Source organism: Mycteria americana, chromosome 1 (genome assembly GCF_035582795.1).
Source record: "Mycteria americana isolate JAX WOST 10 ecotype Jacksonville Zoo and Gardens chromosome 1, USCA_MyAme_1.0, whole genome shotgun sequence".
In the NCBI taxonomy this organism is placed as follows: Eukaryota; Metazoa; Chordata; class Aves; order Ciconiiformes; family Ciconiidae; genus Mycteria; species Mycteria americana.
The window spans coordinates 46945526-46967259 of record NC_134365.1 but is presented as its reverse complement, the minus strand read 5'-3'; the positions used below and the strand labels follow the sequence as shown (position 1 = coordinate 46967259).

The 21734-nt window shown below is 36.3% G+C and overlaps 1 pseudogene; it reads right to left on the bottom strand.

Annotated features, from left to right (window-relative positions):
- Positions 1–5892: 5892 nt before the first annotated feature.
- LOC142411356 (nicotinamide riboside kinase 2 pseudogene) lies at positions 5893–21030 on the bottom strand (annotated as a pseudogene).
- Between the last annotated feature and the right edge of the window lie 704 nt (positions 21031–21734).

Sequence of the window (21734 nt, the reverse complement as noted above, 5' to 3'; positions counted from 1 at the left end):
GTACACTCTGACCCAACTGGAGTAGTCTCTTTGCAAGCAGGAGACTGAGATTTAAATAAAGAAATGGAATCTGGGTCAGTAGTGTTCTGCTGAATGCTGAAAGCACTGGTCTATTGTGTAAAAGAAGGATGCTCCTTCTCCAGCAGTTCTGTAAATCTAGTGAGGAAAGGGGAAAAAATGGCTTCCAAATTTTGGTAAATTCTGTCATAGTTTAATCAGATGGCAAAGTCAATGCTGAGGGGCAAATTCATTTTTTAAATGCATTGTTAACCATGTGCAGGATTCCTGGATAAGTGCTTTCTGGAGATATAAATTTAACTAATTTCCTGCATATTGTCATATTTCTTGTCATTCTTAAATGCTAATTTCATTGCATTCAAACTTAGAGATCACACCTCCTTTTCAGTTCAGCTTCTGTTTTATTTCCCTTCTTTTGCTCTGAGAAAATTCTTTAAATTTATTCTGGGGGAATAATAAAACAAAGAAACACAGTTAAATTAATGATTACTCTTTTCTTCACAAAATTTGGCAGTGAAGTCTGTACAGTTAAGAGGGATATATGATTTGAAGTCAATGAAGCCCACTGGTGACTCCTGGAGGATTTGGAGGAGATTTATTGATTCAATGTCTGAGTAATTTGAAGACAGCATGCTGATAATACTGAAAAGAAAGATAATTTGTATTAAAAAGCTATCAACCTGTCCAGTCTCTGCCCTATATAATTTCAAATTAATACCTTCTCAAACAAAGAACAGAAATTCACCTCCATCTCTGCTAAAATGAAAGAAGTCCCACATTTCTTTTGCAGTGCTTGTTGATAACATTAGCATCACTCTGGCAGTGAAGATGGTGAAGCTGCCTAAACTGGTGTGGATGTTAGTGTTGTGATCTTATCTATCAAGGGAAAAGTACACAGCCCTATATTTAGATCTTGGCAACTTAAAACCTTTATAATTCACATTCTGTCTTTACTTAATAAAAATCAAAACAGAGAGTCCTTAATGATGAACTGCCAGATCTTATTTTAAAAATTTGAAGTACATTTAACCTGTAAGAACGTGGACTTGCTGCTCTAAGGCAGCAATATTTTTTTTTTCTGTATGCCACCTTAATGGAGAAATAGAAAGTGGATTGTAAGTTACAAATATGTTTTCCTAGACTATGAAGTTGCCTGTGAAATAATAATTTCATCCTTGAATGAATTATTATTATGTTACAGACCCTGCAAATGAAAAGACCAAAGACTTTAATTTAGTACCATTATCTGTTGTCACAATCATAAATTTAATATCATTAAATTTAGTCTAACCCACATTACATTTTTGACACATAGTGTCAAAAGGAAGGAAACTAGAAAGTGAGGCCTACTTTCCAGCTGCTTCATCTGACAGCATAAAGAATTACCGTCTGAGCTGAAGTTTGCCGACGCAGAATACACAGAAGAATACAAAGTTAGAAGTCTGGAAAAATTACTGCTTTCCCCAACCTGGCATTTCATAGCAATTGCTTTAAATACATTAGGAAAGCTCTACAGCTAATTCTGACTGATATATTATATGATGGATACCAGTATTTTTAACCTAATGCTCTCATCAGATCCCTTTCCAACAATCAAAGTTTTTTCTTCTTTATTTTAAAGAAATGTGCCAGAAAAAACAAGCCAAACTCATCTTTTTCAGATTTCATATCAGTGCAAATTCTACAATCAACACTTCATTTTTGAGTTTTGGAATGCACTATAAACCTCCACAGGAGAAAAGCTATGGAGACCTTATCAAAATACTTGAAAGTGATAGGTGCTTCTCTTCTGCAATCTGACATTTCTTAAGCTAATATAATTTAGTAAGCAGACTATGAAATTCACTGCAGTCTGTTCAAGATAATACACAGGCATTAAATGGACATGTTCTTCAGAAGAACAGACTCTGGTTATTTAATAACTTGAAGTAACAAATCCAGTGCAGAACTACTTGAATCTATGGCGGGTCATTCTCAAAATTGTTCTTGAAAAGGAAGATGTGACCTAGAAGCTTGAACAGGCAAGAAATTTTAATAAATTATGGTCACATCAGGAGCTGTTAAATGACCTGAAAAATCAAAAAGGTGTCATATAAAAGTGGAAATTAGGCAAAATGACCAGGGAATAGAACAAATGCACAGAGACAAAACCAGAAACCCTGAAGTGCAATGTAAGCTTCAATTAGTAGAGAATACAAAAAGCACCAGGAAAAGATTCTGCTTATATATTAAAAGGAAGATTAAAAAAGGGGATATGAAATTCATTAATTATTATGAATGTTAAATAACAACAAATGATGCAAAATGTTTGAAATATTCAAAATCTTCATGCTTCAACCTTCAAAGGAAAAATAAAGTGACAAGGAAAGGAACAAGGAAGAACACTGGAAGTAACAGACCAGTTGGCATAACTTTGTCTCCTACAATGTTTCTAGAATAAATTATTAAACAATTTGCAATAAACAAAACCATAATGAAGTAGAAACAGTAGAACACAGCCAATACAGCCTTTTCAAGAGTGTTCAGTGTCAAATTAATTTAGCTCCCTAATTCAACAGTACCACTGACCTGGTGAAAACAATAGTCAAGGTTTGTAATAAGTCTGAAATATCATAAAGTTTTGTTGTTAACTTTGTCATAAACACACTAAAGAAGTATCATCTAGGTGTAGCAATCATTAGCAAGCACACAAATACAAGAAAACTGATTCTCAAAGGACAGTTAAGTCTGTGGTTCACAAGCACAGTAGAAGGACATTGCAAAGTGCAGATGTATTATAGGTCGTGCTCAGGTCAATATTTTTGTAGATGACCTAGGTGATGGAGTAGACAGAAAAATTACACCCTTGTGCATTAAACTAGGCTGGTTTCAGAAGGATTGCAAGCTATTTGATAATATGATCTCTTCAAATTCAGACTTCAAATTAAAAAAGAATATACAACATAAAGGAGACTTCAAAGAGCTATATTTAGGAAGATGAATTTCAATCAACTAATGTAAAGAAGGGGAAATATCTACCTAAGTATCAATAAAACAAAAACCACAGTGCGATACAAGAGATCAGCTCCATAATGCTATGGGAGAGCACGTATGTACAGACAGAAGTCTGCAACTTTCTTCAGTTGTTGTCACCCACACCAGCTTTAGCTGGAATACAGTGTCTAGTTTCGACTGTTACACTTTCAAAGATATTTTTAAAAATGGGAAACAATCAAAAGAAAAGCAAAAAAGGTCAACAGCATGACTCACTAAAAAATGTTGGAATAAAGGCATAAGTTTTAGTTTAGGGAAGAAAATACAGAGAAGACATCTCTCTCTTAAATGACTCTCACATAGGCTTAGGAAAACTGTTTTTGTGGCCTTTGTGAGATGCAGGGACCAGGTTTAACTTGATGAGACTTCTTTTATTGAAAGTTATTTTTAATAAATAGTGAGATAAACATATATTGGGGAACATCTAAATACTTGCTTAATATTCAGATACCATACTGATGATACTTAAGCTAAACTCAGCCCACTTAAACTAGGTGATAGTTTAATGTTCTTTCCTATCATATAAATTGATGGTCTCCTGAGAACAGTAAGGGTAATAGAGCAGAATGTGAAAAGAAGCTCAAGAAGGAAGAGGAAAGAAAGTCCTTTACCATTCTTTATTGCATTTAATGGTGCCCATTAAGTGCTGGTAAAAAATTGGATGAGAGAGAATTTTACGTGAACACTTGGCTCATTTTAAATGAAAGGGCACACTGGATATTTCATAGGAAAAATTCAACTGCTGCAGAATAATTTGCAAAATAATGGTGTTTTATTTGTTCCCACAGCTGACTACTGTGAACCGTGAAAAAAAGAAAATGCTTTGAGCTGTAAATGAAATGGTTATACTATACACAAAGGTTGAATTACACATTACATTGTACCCTTTTTTTGCCTTTCAGTCCTTTGGATGTTGTATTTCTAAGCTTCAGGACTAAATATAATTGTCCCTTAAAACTGATAACTAAAATACTACCAGGAGCAACCACAGTTTTCAAAAGTTTATGTTAGAAAGTTATGTTATACAAGAAAAGTACAAAAGAAGAGTGACAGAGTAGATTCATTGTACATTTTTTCATGGGAAGTATGAACTAACACAGGGCCCTCTGTTTTTGACTTAAGACCATGCTGCAGCTGGAAGAAGTTATCCCATTCTCTCTTTTGTCCCCATCCATCTATTCTCAGTTGTCTGTGCTTCAGTTCCGGTAATCTTGGACCCACAGAGTAAGATAGATAATCTTTCTGAGGTGATTAAGAATTTTTTTTTTTTTTATTCTAAGACCTGAGAAGAATTCAGTGGAATTAGGGAACTGTACCACCTCTCCTTGGGATCCTGCTACACTGAGGGAAGGATGCAAATAAGGGAAGAAGGGTGGAACTGCGACTTTTAGCAGCAGTTGAGTTTTACATCAGCTTAAAACACCATCCTAATTTTAATCTTTTCATTCTTCATGTGAAACTAACACAGTTCTTTTCTTGCAAAAGCTCTATATGTTTGCTATAACTGTTCTTCACAGAGGAGTTTGGCCCTAATGACTTCAACTCTAATTCACTGGTGAAGATGACTCCCTCAAACCTGTGGTTGTGTTCTGCAGAGGTTAGGCTCCTCAAATGGGTTGTATATGTACATCAGTGCCTCTAGTGCTCTAAAAGATATTCTGTGGCTTTTCAAGATAGAAGATAACATTTTACTAATTGGAGCAAAACGGTAGAGTTCAAATAATCTGCTTAAATACCATTATAATGCCCTTTGTCTCAGACATTCAGAACAGTCTATTTATTCCTCTTCACCTGACCTGAAACCCACATTAAGACTTCCTGATTCTCTACCAGTTTTATAGTGAGAAAGAAAATACTGGCAAGCAAGTATATTTAGCTGATCATAGGCACTCAATTCCTGGATACGTTCCACAAGATTTATCTGGAAATTGGATGGCAGTTCAAGAATGATGTCATCCACGTTTCATGTATCTTAGTCTACTGCACAGGGAGACTTTCATATTCCTGATGCCAACACTTGCAAATGTTCAGTCACGCATCTCACTTCAGCATGAAGCAACCAAAAAGATCGTATGAAAATGACTGTTCATCAGAACTGACATATTCACACTTCAATAAGGAGCCAAGAGGAGATCTGGTATTTGAGCCATGTATGAGGAAACTGCATATTATGGCAAATATTCACCAACAGTTTGATCATTTCTTACTGTCTTTTGGCACGCAAGTTTGTGAATGGAACAAGGAATACTCACTATGGAATTGTCTCTGGCTAGTTCTACATTTACCATTCCTGAACAATCTCATAAATTAAGCCCGACTGACATGTCACAGCCACACCTCTGATAAGTCATTTTATAAAATCACAACCATGTATGTAACATTCCTGGAATTTATACAGTCTACATTGCTTCCTTTTGGAAGTGAATCTCTTTCATCAATATAAGCATGTTGTAAATGTCCAGTGCATTGGCTTCTGTTGTATTATTAAATATTTTTGTTAAATACCTTGCATAGAAAAGTTACCCATGTTAGAAGGTTTTGATTATTGTTACCCCTATTTTTTAACATGTTGTACTTCAAAATATTTCTAGTTTAGTTTTTAATTTGTTTATCTGCAGATGGAGATACTGCAGAGGAAAGTCAACCCTACGTATGCCAGTGACATTCAGTTGAGCAACTGATATATATGAAAACACAATTCCATACACAGTGAACAATTCACTGGGATTATCTCTTCCAAACGGATATTGCAGAGGGAACTGAAAATACATAGGACAACACAGATGACTCAAAACATGAAATGTCGCTGATATGAAGAGAAACTGAATAAGCTAAGATCCTTCAAAAGCCTTGGAAAACACTGAGAAGTCTATGCAAGACATTATGCATATAATGCATAAGGCATATAACAACATCAACACCGCTGTCCTCCATTTCTTTCCGGTGTTTTAAGTACATGGGCCAGACGTGTCTGTCAAAGAGACCCGGTGGGTCAGGAACAGTGTGGTTACGTGTACTTCTCCTCCTTTTGCATTCATTGTACGGAACTGCCAAGTAGTAGCGTATGTCGAATAGGTCTATCAGTGGTCTTGATGAAGTCATCCTGATGGACCACACAGCAGTTGGGGAGCGCCTTGATGATTCTGTTGGTCAAGGTGGTTTTGCCACCATTGGTGACACTGCACAGAGAGGTGGGACAGAGGCGAGAACCGCGTTAGAGGCACGGGAACCCACCAGCCCTCAGTAAATACAATACGGTTAAAAAAATTGTAATCACAATTTCTCATGTGAACTGTCTCCAGTATAATTTTAACAGACACCAAATTCCAACAAAACCTACAAAATCCCAGAAACCGAAGCTGAGTACTTTTTTATGAATTATATAACTATTTAATTCATTACCATAGGATACAGGGAAAGGCAGAAGAATAAGGGATTTAAAAGTGATTAGATAAATTCATGGAGGCTATTAAAATCTATGGTCTATGCACAATCGCTAGATGAAGATATCCCTGAACCTCTTATTCTTAGCAGCTGAGAAACATGAAGGGACGGATGATTCTTTGAACATCCCATACTCAGCATCTTCTGTGAACTTGTGTTACTAATCAGTCATGGAGGCAGGGTACTAAATAATAATGACCTTTGGTCTGACCAACTGCACTTCTTCTTCTGTTTCTATAGATCAAAAAACTCTGACTCAGATTATAGGCTTTGGATAAACAGAATTAGGACTGAATCCTCATTTTATCCAGATAATAATGTCCATCTATGATAAATGCATTACCCACATTGTCTGATTCTTGCTATGTTATTGTTTAAATAACAAAGAGAACAGAATAACTCAAGAGAAACACAGAATAATACAGAATAAAAAGTCTCAGTAACAAGCTATAAAACTGCTTCTTATCATATGTGACCAATTCTCTCACCATCTGTCTCTGTCAGTTATTTGTTTAGTGGTTTTGTTCAGCTGTTCAGCTGTTCAGGCCTTAAGAAATAAGGACCTGCTTATTAAAGTACCATTAAAAATTTCTTCTGGAAATATGTTGCATTTCTATCATCTTAGTAAAAACATTATTTTACATATGCCTAAGAAATCTTAGACAGGACCTTGTGTAAAACTCTTTCACACCTTACTAGAAATAAATAAGCAAAAACTATCAAAGCTTGAAAGTTTATTTCTCTGACACTGTTTTGCCATTTTTTTTCTTTAATGAGTTTATCCTCTAAGTATACAGCTGCTTGATAATTTTCACATTTTTAAAACCCCCAAATTTACAAATCCCTAACTTCAGTTCCAAATGTTAATGAGAAGCTGACTGAGTGCAAAAGACTCACTTAGAGAATGTTCAGACTGCAGGAAACTGTCTTTCAGGAAGTAATCTTTCATTGCAAATGACGTAACAAATATTCAGGTTTATATAAATCTGAATGGCAAGTTAATCTGGCTCAGATTTATGAGCTATATTATTAACTGCCGTTCAGCACCATTTAAGACAACCAACAGTTGCCTAAAATTTCATGCACATGCACACACACATACTCTCTCACAGAGAGGATTACTAAAAGGTTTGTATGCTAATTTTTATTAACATTGGGTTTTTTGATACACTTAGCAAAGATATACCAAATTAAAACTGAGGAGTTTCCAGAGCATGCACTTGACCTACCTCAAGGACATTTGTACCTAAAGAGAAACCTTTGCCAACATTTCAGACAATTCCCTGATGGACGAGTGAATGTGGAAACTTTATCTGAGGAACAATGAAGATCATCTGCTCCAGTGAACAAAGATAAAAATTTTACAATTCTTATATTATAAAGGTATATAAACAAGGAATGGTATAGACACTATAGCTCAAGACCATCTATTCAGAATTTGCAAAAAGACTTTCAATAAACTTTTCAGGGGACATTTATAAAAATATTACTCTACAGAGATACTATAACAAATGCTTTAAAAAATAAAATACCTTAATAAGAATTTCAGGTTTTAAAATGAATTCTGAGCCTCTTCAATAGAAGAGGGAATGACAGATTCACTTTGGGGTAATCCACAACTGTTCACATGGATTTTTAATTTAAACTAACTTGATATTGGTCCCACTGAAAGCTGGATACTAGGCCAATACGGTAATGTGCTGTGCTAGGCCAATACAGTAATGAATTCCTAATACTTGTGACTTTCAGGTGCACTGGTGATTGCATTCTTAGATGCACTAAGATATAGTGTAAGTTAACATTTCTTTTGAACACAAAACTAAAAAACAACAGCTGTGGAGAACACTATTCTTCTTTAAGATTAAGATAAAGGGTCTAGTTTGATGCAGGGAGACTGTGATTGTAAAGTTGTTCCTGCAGTGGGAGTCCTTTTAGTTCTAAGCATCTAGTTTTGGTTTTAAATATCAGTGAGCACCATCTTCTCCCTGGTACAGTTATGCTAACTACTATTAATTTTAACAAAGAGTACTGCATGGAAAATAGTTATCTCTTCTCAGAAAATAAAAGGGTTAGGATATGGGAGCTACTGGCTTTGAGGATTTTTGGGATTTTGGGGGTTTATTTTTGTCCTGAAAGAGAACAACAGTACAAGTAAAATCAGTAAACAACAAAACCAAAATCCCAGAAAGTTAAAATTTTTTTTCACATGAAATTTTTTTCAGGAAAAAAATATCTACTATCAAACCGTGTTTTTCCAGTTTACTAGTTGCTTACATGGGAGGCTTTTATGAGTTTCATGTTCTGTCTGTTGTCAATGATTATATTATAAAAGCCTTTTGGGACGACTATTGAAGAGGAAGCAGTCTTGCTAGAGGAAGCTGAAAACTATTTTTTTATGTTTCAGATTTTCTGTTCTCCACCCTTCTATGAAATTTAGCTGCCTCTCCCCAGTTAGGTGTTTCAGATGCCCATGACAAATTTGTTTTCTCCTTGCAAGCAGATGGATCTCAACAAGCTGGAGATATGGTCCTGTGGGAACCACATGAAATTCAATAAAGACAAGTGTAAAGACCTGAACCTGGGAGCGAATAATCCTATGCAACAGCGAAGCTTTGGGGCCACCTATCCAGAAAGCAGCTTTGCAGAAAAAGACCTGTGATTCTAGGTAGAAAACAAGTAGATATGAGTCAGCAGTGTGTTCTTGTGGCAGAAAGGGCCAATGGCCTCTTGGGCTGCATGGGCAGGAATACAGTCAGCACGTTGAAGGACATGATCCTTCCCCTCTTCAACACTTATGAGACCATATCTGCCCATATTGTTTTGAGTTCCCAAGTAGAGGAAAGACATTGGCCTCCTGGAGTGAGTCCAGCAGAGGAGAAGCATAATGAGAGGGCTGAAGCACACAGCATACCATGAGAGTCTGAGAGCCGTATTTGTTTAGCCTGAAGAAGGGAGTGCTCAAGGGAGACCTAATTCTAACTAGATAAGAGGAAAAAAAAACTTTACAGTGAGAGTCATCAGGCATTGGCACAGGTTGCCCAGAGAGGCTGTGGAGTCTCGCTCCTTTGAGACATAAACTCAGCTGGCCAAGGCCTTGAATAACCTGATTTGATTGGACCTGCTTCAAACAGGAGGTTGGACAAGGTGACCTCCTGAAGTCCCTTCCAACCTACATAATTCTGTGATTCTGTGATTTTATGACATGAAACAGTTGGAGCTTTCTATTTGAACTGCTAAAGTGTCTGCAATTTCATCTTCCTTATGAAAACTAAAAATTTCAGCCACAGCTTCAGGCCATGAAGAAGCATCTACATTATCATCTATCATCTTCTACATGCCTAGAACCATATTACATTTCACTAGTGATCCAGGCTGTCAAGTGAATCAAATAAGGCATTTTGTTCCCTTGGTAGTTACTCTCTTGTGTGGCAAAGCACAGTAGATGGAGACCCTTCACTGGAAAATTAACAAGTTGTGTACCTAGGTGATCCTACTGCCAGTAAATATTATGCAGTGTAGAGGATACCAAAAATGTTCTGAGATTTCATCTGTCTCATCTGGAAGTAAATTCTTTACCCTTAATCTAGTTTGATACCAAGCATATCAATAAAACAGTTCATTCAGAGTTCTTATAATCCCAAAACACAAGTCTAGATCAGTGCCCTAGCTTCAAGTGTAGCCAGTTTATGATGCTTCAAGAAAAATGCGTGAATTAATAATAACTAAGACACAATATAAGCAAATATGTATGTATACTGTCAATTGTGCACTAAAAAAGGATTATTACTTCTCCATTAGAAGCCATTGTTAATGATCAGCAAATGAAAATAACATGCTATACCACATGTTTTAGTTCCCTTTTAGTTCCCTATTGATAAAGAATGTAGAAGCAAAAAAGAACCAATTAAGAACAAGTTCTTAATCTCAAGGGTAGGGATTTGTTCTCTTCTCACTAATGAAAACCATCACAAAAACTTCCTTATTCACTCATCCTTGGCATGGCCATCATGAAAATATGTATACCATCCAGGCAGATTACAACAGTGAGAGCCTGATAGGATTTTAATCTAGAGTAAAAACATTCTTCTAACCAAACATTGTTTTATAATGTTAATGGTTTACCACATAACCTTCTACTTTTTTTACCAAATTAATTACATGTCATATCCTTGGCTTTACTTTTTGCTTTTGACTTTTTAATTTTTTCTTTTTCTTCAATTCATTCCAAAACCCTTTGTACTAAGTCTTATAATGACAATAACCTTTGTCTTTTGAAATCCATGTGTATGTAATAGATTTGTGTATGTAATATAGATATGTAATAGGTTATGTAATATATAATAGATTTTTCAGATTCTATTGTAATGTTTCATTTAAAAGTCAAAAATCTTCCTTGGAATATAAGAGCAGCTATTTCTTGTTTTGCTGCCTTTTAAGCTGTTTAGAAATCCTTTAAAGCTGCTACATGACTTTTTTCCATTGCAAAATTCTAAATTATTTACTTTTCCTATTCCATTTTTTGTATCCTCTCTTCTACTATTCATATGATTATCACCTCCCTAGACACTGTCCTCCATTGTCTGTTACAGTCAATGGCTCCTCTGAAGAAAAAATAACTTTTTCATAAACTTTGGTTACACCTAGTTTTCCCTACATAGTGGTCTTTCGATATTTCATCAGAATTATATATCTTTTTTTTTCCTCCAGACTGAAAATATTCATGGAATAAACCCTAGTCAAGAGGAAATGGGACATGTTTCTTGCCTTGGCTACATTACTAACTGGATAGCTAATCCAGAATAGAATCAAATCGAATCAAATCAAATCGAATCCAGAATAGAATCAAATCGAATCAAATCAAATCGAATTGAATTGAATTGAATTGAATGAAATGGAATCGAATCAAATAGAACAGAACAGAATTGAATATTTTCAGTTGGAAGGGACCTACAATGATCATCTAGTCCAGCTGCCTGACCAATTCAGGGATGACCAAAAGTTAAAGTGTATTATTAAGGGCGTTGTCCAAATGCCTCTTAAAGTCTGCCAGGCATGGGGCATCGACCACTTCTCCAGGAAGCCTGTTCCAGTGTTTGACCACCCTCTTGGTAAATAAATGCTTCCTAATGTCCAGTCTAAACCTCCCCTGGCTCAGCTTTGAACCGTTCCCACATGTCCTGTCACTGGATACCAGGGAGAAGAGATCAGCACCTCCCTCTCTACTTCCCCTCCTCAGGAAGCTGTAGAGAGCAATGAGGTCGCCCCTCAGCCTCCTTTTCTCCAAACTAGACAAGCCCGAAGTCCTTAGCCACTCCTCAGAGGACATTCCTTCCAGCCCTTTCACCAGCTTTGTTGCCCTCCTCTGGACACATTCAAGGACCTTCACATCCTTCTTAAATTGTGGAGCCCAGAACTGCACACAGTACTTAAGGTGAGGCTGCACCAACACTAAATACAGCGGGAAAATCACCTCTTTTGAGCTGCTGGTTATGCTGTATTTGATGCACCCCAGGATGCGGTTTGCCCTCCTGGCTGCCAGGGCACACTGCTGACTCGTATGGAGCCTGCTGGCGACCAGCACCCCCAGATCCCTTTCTGCAGGGCTGCTCTCCAGCCACTCCTCTCCCAGTGTACTTGTGCGCAGCATTACTCTGTCCTAGGTGCAGAATCCAGCATTTGGACTTGTTAAATTTCATGTCGTTAATGATTGCTAAATCATCGTACTAAAAAGAAAGATTATGATCTCTGTCAGGCTTCTTCATTAGCTTTCCACTATGTTCATTCCCCCACTAAAAAGTAGGTAAGCACAGCTGTACGTATAATCACCATTTCAGAGGTAGTTTTGGCAAACTCAGAAAAGTTCTGTTATTATACATCACGATGATGTTAGTACTAGCTCATTAGCCTGATGATATAAAGTACAGAGCTTGCGACTCTTCCAGCATTGCTTGTAGCAAGATGCAGATTTTTCTTCACAAAGCCAATCCAAGTGTTGCAAGAGAAGAACCAGTGCCAGTGGCTTACATCCTAAGGCTCCATGTGGCTGACCCTAAGAGAGGGAGTGCAGCTCTCCACCTCATTACCTGACAACTTGGATCAGAGCAGTAGTACCTGGAAAGCCAGCAGCCCCCCTAGAGAAGAACAGTCTGAGGGACTCAAGAAAATTTGTCCCTCTTGCAGAAATTTTCTTCCTACCATCATCAAGAAAATTAAGAGGAGAGTTTTCCAGACCTTTGTGTCTTCCCTGTGCGCAGTTTGGATATTTCTGAAACTGCCCCATCCTACCCTTAGCAACAGGAGCTGCATTTACAGGATGTTATAAGACTGGCCATCACCTGATGGGGCAAGGAGTTGAAGATTTTATTTAACCAGTGTGTTTAGCCCATGTTGAAAGAAGCTCGAAGGATCTTTTCTTCTTTCTTGCAGCATCGTAGAGCATCACCTTATGCAAGTATTCACAGCAAAACTGTTTTACATAAAAATACATTTTAATTGTTAAATTTATAAAATCTATGAAAATTTTCCTTGTTTTGAAGACAAGATGCCATATCCCAGAAACTAAAGAGACCTGTGATTTGATTCTTGCCAAATTCTTGCCACCAACCTGCAGGTCTTTTAATGGAAAGACCTAGTTACATACCTACCTCTGTACTGGAAAATAATTTATTCTACAGTCTGAATGTACATCAGGACTTGCTACTTATTCTTCAGACCACACATGGTGGCTTTTATTTGTTTTTTCTTTTGAAATTGTTCATGACACCTCCCAGAGGCTGTTATGATCAAGTATAGCTTGTCCTACAACTCTGATTATATGCATATTGACACATGTCTGTGCTCGCTATAGTGCACCTCCTCAGGAAGCCAAGTATATGAATATTGTGGTTTAAATGCAGGTTTCTGTATTATTTATTTTTACTACATTCTTGGAAACTATTGCAGTGCTGTTGCATCTTCACCTCACGAGACTAAATTTTAGTCACCATTACATGGAGGCCCTCCTCTCCCTTCAGTCCAGATTTTCATGCTTTGAAAGCATTAGTCTCCTAAAATGAAGAAACCTGGATTCATTCATGGAAGGATTAATTTTATTCAGAACTGGGATGTTATCATCAAGTACCGTGGAGAAACTTTCCTTAGTGTTAGTAGTCTGATGAATTCCTCAGGCACACAGCAGTTACAGATGGCTCAGACATCTTAAAAAAGGATGTGGGTTACTGAATAAAAAGTTACTCAACAGCAATCAGGATTTGAGCCTTTTTGCAGAATTTTCTAACTAGTAGGAGCTACAGAAAGAAAAAGGTGCACATAATTGCACTTCATATGTGTTACTAAGTCTAGTAGATGGTATACAGATTCATTCATTCTCTGAGTTAGCAGCCTATAGAAAAAAGAGATCATCAAATTAATACAGGTGACAGGGACTGTAAATATACCCAGTTCACACAAGAACAGGCACACTTAATTCAGTGTCATTTCCAAACTTTCTAACAACATTACTTATCTGCTGCTGACAAGAAAAGTTTTTTTGGAGCTGCTAATGGGACTTTCAGAAAGGTCCGGTCCTATAGTAAGTTCTTAAATTTTCAAATACATTTGTTTGGATTATTTTATGAGACACAAATATCCACAACTCTACTTGTGTAAAAGGCAAGAACTGTTTAGGTGATCACAGAACAGGAAGGGACACTCCTGCCTTACCCATTCCAACTCCTGCTAGACAATCAGTTGTAGTACACAAGACCTTCATAAGCTCATCAAATACCATATTAAACCTTTAAAACTTTTGTGGACTCTTTTCCATTTACTGAGAGGCTGTTTTAGAATCTCACCTCTCTTGGTAATTAAAAGCTTTCTAGTGTGTAAAGTAAGTTTACTCATAACCTGTTTAAATCTTGTGTCAACAAGTATTCTTGTGTAAACATGGTTCTTATGCCCAAAATAGCTACCCTAAATAGCTCTGTGGCCTCTTTGAATTTATAGGGGACATCTTTATGAGCACCATGAACCAGCAGCTTCAGGCACTGAGTACACAGCCTGACATTGTCTGCTGTGTTTATTTTCTTGTAGGATGTAGCAGAAGTTGATCTCATTAACCCAAAAGTGAATCATTTAGCCTTCTACACCTATTTGAATTCATTTTTTCCACTCTGTCTCTCATGGTCATCAATTTCTTACTGTAAAAACTCTCCGTTTCTCTTTTATAATGAATTGGCACATCCTCTTAAGTGTTATATGGACAAATTCTTCAATACAAATTTCAAGCACTTGAAAATAAGAATATCATAATTCTTAGAGACAAATAGAGACGCTTACAAGAAAGCAGATCATAAACACTAACAGAAAACACTTCTCTGACTTGCTAAATCATGGAGCCTATGAAATTATTATTGATTCTTTCAAGGTTCTCTTGGATTTCAAACAATCATCCATACTTTAATAATTAATTAGAGTAAAACCTGTCTTTACTAGCTGTTTTGATTCTTATTGTGGTGTAAACAGAAAGGAAGAGTGACACAGCCATGATCAGTGAGGAACTCCAGCCACTTGTAAGCTGTCAGAAGGAAATCAAAAGACACTTCGTACTAAATGATAGCTTGAATCTAGTTACATGTAACTCCTTTTATAAATCTGAAGCCAAAGAAATATTCCTTTCAACAGATTTGTATTTTGATACTGTGATAGCTGCTCTAGAAATATGTAACTAAGTTATTAATGTATATTTTCAAATATATCTTATCACACTAAATTAAGAAAAAAGTGCAAATTAAGAAAAAGGAGCATTTGTGAATGACATATCAATCTACACTAACAAATCTTATATAAGTATTTCAAATGTATCTTGGGGGACAAGGAATGATCCTGAAACATGTACTAGCATGTATCAAGATAATTCAGATTAATTCACCAACTAATCTCAAGCATCAGTTGATACACAACTAAGGAAAATAAAAAAGATTGATGAGGGTAGAGGATTGCTACAGAATTATCTGTTACAACTGACCTGGGTGGCAATACGCAAAAGTTTGTCTTCTTTTAAGTTCTAGACAGATTTGAACCAGTTTATGGGGGAACTTGTGAAATTCAGTCTGAGATTCTGGGCTCATGAGTTCTTTCATTTCTTGGTGAATCATATTTTTGAACAAGTTAATAGAAATATTAGAGAATGATTCTTTTGCATCAGCATTGTACTGTTTAGACTTTTTATTTTTATTTTAAAATACTCTTAGTTTATATAATTTGGATAATGTAACTGAAACAGATGCTTCCATTATTGGGATGACTCTCATCAGATTTAATGTTGTGATTGTGTTATTTATGAAATTATTTTAATAAATATCATTAAGTAAGGGCAAAGGGAAAAGATGCACTTGCAAGTGAAAAATATAATTTGAAATACTTTAAAGAATGTGGTAAACATGCATTCTATTATGCTAAATTTCTAACAACATGAAATCAAATGTGAAATTATTTCAAGGCTTCAAGTGAGAAAATAGAAGCAAAATTCAAACAAGAATGAGATTTGTGAGTGGAATATTAAAAAAAAAATTTTAAAAAAATGAATTTAATTTATTATTTTTAATATTTTCTTTGGTTTTAAAATTCTATCTCATATTTCAGTGTTGTTTGCAGAGTTAATTAGGAAATAGTGTGACAGAGCATGAGCTGTTAATGTTTTCTCTTAGCTATACTTTGGGAACAGGCATAAGTCTAAGGAAAATTCTACAGAGCATTATCTCTCGCCACAAATGATGATTTAATTTAAAACTGTATTTATTTTTAAATGGAAAATTGTCCTAGGCCTTTCACAAAGAGAAGAAAGCTCTTTTTTAAAAGCACTTATTACACTTCTTCATAATGATCATATGGATATTCTCAAAGGTTTTTTTTAATTTATTCTGAAACATGCTGTGTGCAGAGAAAACAGGATTTTGGTTAGGCTTTATCATAACTACAAAAGCCCTGGGCCACGGACAACAGTATTTCTGGTGAAAGTAATCTCCAAAGAAACCCAAGTACATCCTAAACCATGAACAGGCTTAGTGAATATGTAGTGGGGTAGGTCTTCTACTATGCATTCTGAAGAAAGAAGAAACCCAAGCAAGCAAAAATGTCTTTGTCATTTCCCCAAAACGGAGATAACTTCTAAACAGTTTAACAGCTAGCGTATCATTTTCTGCAGAACTGTCTTGACATTCGTAACAAGGTTTCTAAACAAATTCCTTTTCAACATAGGAGTTTCCCTTTTTTTTCTTTTTTTAAGGAAAAAAAGACTAAGGCCTTCTAACATTTTTTTTTTTTTGCTAACCAAATATCTAAAATTTTACTGTTTCTAGTACAGCTGTCCCTAGCTGTGCACCTGAATCATTTTTATAATTACAGCCCAGTAAATTGTACCTGTTCCCTCAGGTTTAATCCATGACACCTACAGAGAATTACCCCAGTTTTAGGGGATTACTTTTATTCTTATGAGGGAAAAAGAATAAAAAAATTTCAGAAAAGCTTCTATTTTTTTCCCCAAAGCTGGGATAATTCAGTCTCTTGTGTTTACAGAGGAAAAAAAAAAATCTTGGAAGGGGAGACTTCCTTCTGGTTCATCTGTTCCTTTAAAAGAATGAAAGTGTCTGCCTTCAAAAGAAGATTTGAGGTTGGAGATGCTAAGAGACAAATGTTCCTTCCTGCAGCATAAATGATTGCAGGTGGGTCTGTATTCACAGCCCATGCCTGTGCCCAGTGTTGCTCTCTGAGCAGACTTGCTCTGTGCAGCGCACTGCTGAGTGTGCTTACTCTTGCTGATTCCACCCCAGAGCATTTTGAAGCCTAAGGGTCCTACTTAGTCCTACTTACATTTATTATTAAGTTAATATAAAGGCAGATGCTTAAAAATGATACTGCTAGCCAGCCTAGATTCACCTACATGCACTTAGATTCTGATTTCATATTTGGTTGAACTAGTGTTATTAAAAGAGAGAGAAGAAGAATCTATTCAAGAATACATTATTCCAGATAAATCTGGTCATGAATACTTGCCTGCTACTGTGTTCTGCTTTTCCTAAAATTGTTACTGTCAGAAGAATTTCTATGTTTAATACATGCAACTTTAAGCTACTTCTGGTTTGTTCTTATTCTTGTTCTTTAAGTTACATGCTTGTGTTATTGTCATTGATGGTGAAAATACGCACAGGTAAATCTAAAGAATACATTATTTAACTAGCAAGAACAATATGCAAATATATGAACTTTCTCTGCTATTAATGCTGATATGGTCTCAGAATGCTTACATATTACAAGGTCTACTATATTCTCATTTATATTTGAAATACAGCCTTTTATTAGACTGTAGTAGGAGTGAGAAAGGGAGGGAGAAATATCATAGACACAAAATTAACCGTGTTGTAAAACATAAATAATATTATAACTGTGAGACCAAGTTTAATGATTTTTTCACCTATTCATTTTATATTTATGAAATACATACAGACATCTTGCACTTCTTAAACCATTGATAGTTTGTAATATTGAAGATAATATTTCATTTTGTAATGGAATAGAACATTTTTTTAAAGAAACCTTTGAACAGCATTTCTCTGTCTTTTAACTACATTCACCCCATTTTCCCTAATCTTTCTTCATCAGACAGGATTGAAATGAAATATCAAAGTATATCACATCTTAGGGATAAAATACTATATATTTGTAATGTATTAGAAACTGTACAAGGTTTACTTGTTAGGAGAGTGTGAGGATTAGTGATGGAAAAGTACTTCTACACCAAACGTGAGAAGAGGCTAGGGTCATGGTTCAGCCTGTTTGTGGAAAAGGAAATAATATATATCAAACAAGACTCTCAAGTTAAACTGATATATACTTTCACTCTGTAATTCTTAAAGTATTTGAATTTTGAGACCAGCAGGGGTTCATGCTATTCAGCACCATGGTTGAATGGGATACACAGGCCTTGGTTAAAGAACAGCAAAAATTTAAGGCCCAGGCTTATCCCTGACTATAATGTTATCTCTAGCCCTGACTCTAATCTTAACCTTAAGCCTAGATGACATTGAGGGAGAAGAATCTACCCCACAAAAGAACAGGAGGTGCTTGGAGAGGCCTTTCTTATCCTTGTTGTCTGGACTCTGTCTAAATCATCTCAAAAAATAGGGGAACTTCCCTTTGCAGGACCACTAAATAAAAGCCCGACTCATCTGGTTTTCAATTTCCAACTTGCTTTTTATGTCATGGCTGGATGGGGTGCCTGCTAATATATTCAGGAGAGGGAGGAGGTGACCCACAGAATCCATCCAAAGGAAGTCCCTGAGCAAAAACTTTGGGAAAAAGGACGTGGTGAAAATGAAGGGCCTGCAGGCAAAAGACAAAAGAGGGGTATCAATTCACCTCCTGTTTCTTTGTGATTCTTTGGCCATCTGTGGGTGCCTTGCTGGATGGAGAGCAAAGGCTGTGTTGTGGTTTAGCCCCAGTCAGCAACTAAGTACCACACAGCTGGTCACTCACCCTCCCCGCCGCCCCGGTGGGATGGGGGAGAGAATCGGAAGAGCAGAAGTAAGAAAACTCATGGGTTGAGACAAGAACAGTTTAATAATTGGAACAAAATAACAATAATAATAATCAGTTGTCGTGAGAAGGAAAACAACAAAAGAGCAGGAGAGGAACAAAACCCAGGGAAAAACAAATGATATAACCGCTCACCACCTGCTGACCAACGCCCAGCCAGTCCCCAAGCAGCGATCGCTACCCCCTGGCCAACTCCCCCCACTTTATATACTGAGCATGGTGTCATATGGTATGGAATAGCCCTTGGGCCAGTTTGGTTCAACTATCTTGGCTGTGCCCCCTGCCAGTTTCTCATGCGCCTGGTAGAGCATGGGAAGCTGAACAGTCCTTGACCAGTGTAAGCACTACTTAGCAACAACTAAAACATCAGTGTGTTATCAACATTATTCTCATACTAAAATCCAAAACACAGCACTATACCAGCTACTAGGAAGAAAATTAACTCTGTCCCAGCTGGAACCAGGACAGGCTGGGATTAGGGTTGGGGTGGAGAGATGGCTAGGGTAAGACAATGTTGTTTTGTTTGGGTTTTAGTTTTGTTTTTTTTTCCAAAAGGGATCCCCAGGTTTAAGGTAGAACCACTTGAATTTGTTGGTCCTCACTCTCTTCATTAAGTAGCTAGCTGGGGTATCTACCTGCTCCTCAAGATCAACATCATCAACAAAGAGATCAGTTTGAGGAAGGTCTTCCAGGAAAGGAATTCCCAGTCAATGAGAACCAGCTACAGACTCTGACACGAGACAGTGTTACACAGATACTCATGGACAGACCGTTAGTTAAGAAGGAAAAAAAAAAAGGAAGAAGAAAAAACCAAAAGACATAATAATCATTTGTTGGGATCTTCTGCGCAGGGTAACACTCATGGGGATTAGAATATCAAACAGGATGACTGCTTGTTGTTCAAATGGCAACAAGTATTTTTAATCAATGGATTTTGTGGCAAACCTATTAATCTTTCTTTGTTGTTGTACTGTTATTTCTACTCAAGCAAATGATTCAGGAAACTTTGTATTCTTTGAATCCTCTGTAGAATACCTGGAAGTTTGTACATGCTTAGTATATCTACCCACTGTACAGATGGAAAGGTAAATTGATTTTTAATCTGAATGAGCTACAGAGTTATCAAAATAAGCAATGTTTTAACTCTTTTATCATGAATGTATGGATTTCTTTTGTGGACAATGGTTGTTCTGAGTTTTTTAAATCCCATTTAGTAAATTATGTGTAAACTGTTAAGCTTCTGCAGAACATTTAAAAGTCTTGATGACATCCACTGTACTGATGATTGCTTCTCATCAGGTGCAAATTCAGGCTGACTGTTACTTCAACGTTTAGTAAAATATCGGTTCCATCACAAAACGTTATAACATGTTTGATTGATTACACCTAAAGCCATTGTTTTGTTAAAGCCAAACCAAAATCCACTCAACGGCAGATAGCATTTAAAATATGTAGTAAAAAAGAAAGACTCCATGAATTTAAAACGTGCTGTTCTCCCAATTTATTAAAATATAGACTCTGTGGGGCATCTTCTAGTACTTGTTTATATAGCGATAACAGAAAATGGGACAGTACAGCTATTTCTTTAACTGTACCTTTTCTTACTTGTCAGTCATTTTGGTATAAATGTAGAACTTCCTTGGAAATTTCATTTGTGCTTTACGTGACAGTTCAAAAAGTTAAAGGAAAGGCTCAGCACTGCAGTAATGTTCAAGATAAGATGTAGAGAACTTGGTGTTAATGCTGATCTGCAGCAACATTATGGTTTTTAAAGTAATTAAGAACATTGCAAAACTGAAGAGCAATGTTTTTATTGTACAACACAAACTATGTAAGGTAATTAGATAACTGAATTTGATTCCAGAGCATGTAGGTGAACTGATGCCCATGCAGCTATCTTGCTTTTGGGTAGGCAAGAGTGTTCTGAGAAAATTGAAAAGCAAACACTCTTACTTACTGCGGCATGTTTCCACCAGCACTGCTTTCTCATAAAGTAAGAACCCAAAAGCTCTTAGTATTATGAGGCTGAGGCCCTGATTTACATGGGACTTTTAATCAGTCTCATTTACTTCAAGAGGATTTAAGGACATACTGAGTGATTTGCTGGTTCAGTCTTACAGGCAAACTGCATTTAGGAGATGAGAGCCTTTCCTTCCTTGATCAATTTGTCCTCAGGGTTCCTAGCATCAGATAAAAGAATAAATTTGATGCACACAGGTGTTTGAAGAGTCCTGTGAGACACACAGAGTATAGTGGTAAAATACTAGAAATTAAACACCTAAAACTAAGGGAACAAATAAAAAACTCAGCCTAAACCAGTTCATTTGCATTAGGAATCAAAACTTTCTAAGACAATCAAAAAAGGACTATTTGATATATTATCAGATACCATCAGATATCATATCTATAGATCAGATACATTATCAGATATGATATCAGATATGATTTTTTATATGAGTTAAATTTTTCATGTTTAAATTTTACACATTTCACATCAGTTGAAAAAGAGATATAAAAATAAAGAAGTTCAGCTGTATTAATCTTTTCCTCCTCCAAAAAAACCTGCTTTGGCAAGATGAAAAAATTTAAGTATTCAAGTAAAACAAAAAGCACTTAAGACTTATTTGGATTCCTAAGACTGTTTTTAAGGAGGACCACTCAGTATGGCT